Below are 3439 nucleotides of genomic sequence, written 5' to 3'. Positions count from 1 at the left end.
GGTAGAGTGTTGTGGCATCACAGCTACCTCCAACTCCTGAACTCAAGTGATTCTCCTGCCTCTGCCTCCCAAGTAGCTGGGACTACAGGCACCTGTCACAACACCTGGCTATTTTTTGGTTGCAGCCATCATTGTTGTTTGGTGGGCCCAGGCTGGATTCAAACCTGCCAGCTCAGGTGTATATAGCTGGCGCCTTAGTTGCCTCAGCCACAGGCACAGAGCCAATAATTTTTTTTTTTTTTGGAGACAAAGCCTCACTCTATCGCCCTAGCTAGAGTGCAGTGGCATCATAGCTCACAGTAACCTCAAACTCTTGGGCTCAGGTGATCCTCTTGTCTCAGCCTCCTGAGTAGCTCAGACTACAGATGCCCACCACAATGCCCAGCCAGTTTTTTCTATTTTTAGTAGATATGCATCTCATTCTTGCTCAGGCTGGTCTCAAACTCCTGAGCTCAAGCAATCTACCTGCCTTGGCCCTCCCAGAGTGCTAGCATTACAGTCATGTACTTGGCCCAAGTGATCTTCTTGCCTCCCAAGTAACTAGGACTACAGGCACTCACCACAACATCTGGCTAATTTTTCTATTTTTAGTAGAGATGGGGTCTTTCTTGCTCTTGCTCAGGCAGATCTGGAACTCCTGAGCTCAAGGGATCCTTCCTCCCACCTTGGCCTCTCACAGTGCTAGGATTACAGGAGTGAGCCATCAAGCCCAGCCTTAACCGATCAATTTTACTGATTGGTTAAACACTGACTTTCACGCCAGACCGTTTTTTTTTGAGACAGAGTCTTACTATGTTGCCCTGGGTAGAGTACTGTGGTCTCAGAGCAACCTCCAACTCTTGGACTTAAGTGATTCTCTTGCCTCAGCTTCCCAAGCAGCTGGGACTACAGGTGTCCGCCACAACGCCCAGCTATTTTTTTGTTGCCATTGTTGTTTAGCTGGCCTGGGCCGGGTTTGAACCTGCCACCCTTGGTGCATGCAGCTGGCACTGTAACCACTGTGCTATAGGAGCCGAGCCACACATTTTTGTTTTCATGCCCATGTACTTATGCCCATGTGGCAGATGAGAAATAGGGGCAAATTATACAAATGAACATAAAAAGTAAAGAAACACTAAAAAGTACATTTTCAATTTATAATCTCAGCTTTAATTAAAATGAAATTGCAGGTTAGGAAAAGTGGCAAACATTTCAGTCTCAGTAGATTCTGAGGTTAACAATTAAACAAAAAAGATCTTGAAAAAGTTGCATTCTAGCAGGAAAGTAATGCCCTTTGTTCTCTGGGTCTGGTACCACAAGCAAGGCAGAGGTACTCAGACTATGAGGCTGCCCAGAAGGCCTTACTCCAAGCCCCCTAACAGCTAGGCCCTCGCTCATCTGAAAAGACAAAAGGGCTAGGCTGGCAGGAGCCTGACCCATGAGAGGCCAGCCCCACCCTTGTCCACTCATAAAAAGCTGTGGGGTTTCAGACGGAGCCCTGCTGCCTCATTTGTAAATCAGGGCCCGTACATACTGACCTCACAAGGATGGATGCAAGCTTATGGAATGAAGGAAGACCACATCGTCAGGTGCTTTCCCAAGCATAGAAGTAAAGACTGCAGGGCATACTGGCAGAAAATCCCTGCCAGCTGTGTAAAGCCAGGATAAAATCAGAATAACACGGAAGGTATTCAGTTTTGCTACTCTTACTTCCAAGGGAAAACCCAATCTTGTCTAGAACATAAAGTAGTTCATAAAAAACATTTGATTCAGGCAGCGCCTGTTGCTCAGTGGGTAGGATGCTGGCCTCATATACCAAAGGTGGTGGGTTCAAACCCAGCCCCAGCCAAACTGCAACAAAATACAGCCAGGCATTGTGGCAGGCACCTGTAGTCCCAGCTACTTGAGAGGGCTGAGGCAAGAGAATCACCTAAGCCCAGGAGTTAGAGGTTGCTGTGAGCTGTATGACTCCTCGTCACTGTATCCAGGGCAATAGAGTAAGACTCTGTCTTTTAAAAAAAAAAAAAAAAAAAAAAAGCATTCACATCAAAATCTGAAACCAGGAAATTACTTTAGGAGACACTTGCTTAGCCAGGCACAGTGGCTTACCACTGTAGTTCCAACACTTTTGTAGGCCAAAGCAGGAGGATGGCTTGAGCCCAGGAGTTTGAGGCTACAGTGGGCTGTGATCCTGCCATTGCCCTCCAGCCTGGGAAACAGGGGTGTCAGAGGATGGGGGGACATCAGTCACTGCTGGCTTGGTACTGCACCTGTGGACAGTCAATTGGGACACACTGGAGCAGCCAGAAAAACAGGCAGGCTGGGGTGCGGGTCAAAGGCTACACCCCTGTGGAAAAGCACATACACACAGCAGGACGCAAAACCCAAAGCAAGCCCCTGAGATGATCTCAGAGACTGCTGCTGTTCAGTCTGACAGAATTGCACACACAAGGGAGACATGCTCCCTAAGTCTTCAGCTGAAGACTCACCTGGGACAGCAGGAAGACCCCACAGACTTCTTCTTCTTCTTTATTTTTTTTTTCCGAGACAGAGCCTCAAGCTGTCTCCCTGGGTAGAGTGCCATGGCATCACAGCTCACAGCAACCTCCAACTCCTGGGCTCAAGGGAGTCTTCTGCCTCTGCCTCCCAAGTAGCTGGGACCACAATGCCCAGCTATTGTTTGGTTGCAGCCGTCATTGTTGTATGGTGGGCCGAGGCTGGATTCCAACCCGCCACTTTAGGTGTTTGTGGCTGGCGCCCTAGCCACTTGAGCCACAGGCGCTGAACCCAGACTTCTAAAAAGTACAATTACTAACAACAAAGACCAGACTCAGGCTGGGCGTGGTGGCGAGCGCCTGTAATCCTAGCACTCTGGGAGGCAAGGTGGGTGGATTGCCTGAGCTCATGGTTTGGACACCAGCCTAAGCCAGGGAGAGACCCTATCTCTAAAAAAAAAAAAAAAGCCAGGGGCTTGGCACTTGTAGATCAGCAGCTAAGGTGTTAGCCACGTACACCGGAGCTGGTGGGTTCAAATCCAGCCCAGGCCTGCCAAACAATACAACCAAAAAATACAACTACAACCAAAAAATAGCTGGGCATTGTGGCAGGGGTCTGTGGTCCCAGCTCCTCCAGAGGCTGAGGCAAGAGAATCGCTTAAGCCCAAGAGTTTGAGCCTGATGTGAGCTGTGATCTGTGATGCAATAGCACTCTACCCAGGGCAAGAAAGTGAGACTCTGTCTCAAAAAATAAAATGAAATAAAAGACCAGATTCAGCTATTTGGTATGCAGCCAAAGATTTCTAGAACATTACTCCTTAAGTACAAGTATAGCCCCATGGAGACCTCCTCCATCCTCACACCGAGGGGCCCAGTCAGTACTTGGGGAGGCTGCTCCTCCAAGGTCCCTCAGACACGGTTTCCTGTGTATAACAGAACTTGACTCTTTTTTTTTTTTTTTTTTT

The 3439-nt window shown here is 48.5% G+C and overlaps 1 protein-coding gene across 2 annotated transcripts in view; it reads right to left on the bottom strand.

Annotated features, from left to right (window-relative positions):
- The window catches only part of RAB11FIP3 (RAB11 family interacting protein 3), a 115414-nt gene that overhangs the window by 34397 nt on the left and 77578 nt on the right, over positions 1–3439 (bottom strand). The gene's annotated exons all lie outside the window — the stretch shown is intronic.

The sequence above is a fragment of the Otolemur garnettii genome, unplaced genomic scaffold (assembly GCF_000181295.1).
Source record: "Otolemur garnettii isolate 467f Iridium unplaced genomic scaffold, OtoGar3 scaffold00044, whole genome shotgun sequence".
In the NCBI taxonomy this organism is placed as follows: Eukaryota; Metazoa; Chordata; class Mammalia; order Primates; family Galagidae; genus Otolemur; species Otolemur garnettii.
Note: the sequence above shows the minus strand (reverse complement) of the source record. Positions and strands in the feature narration are given on the sequence as shown.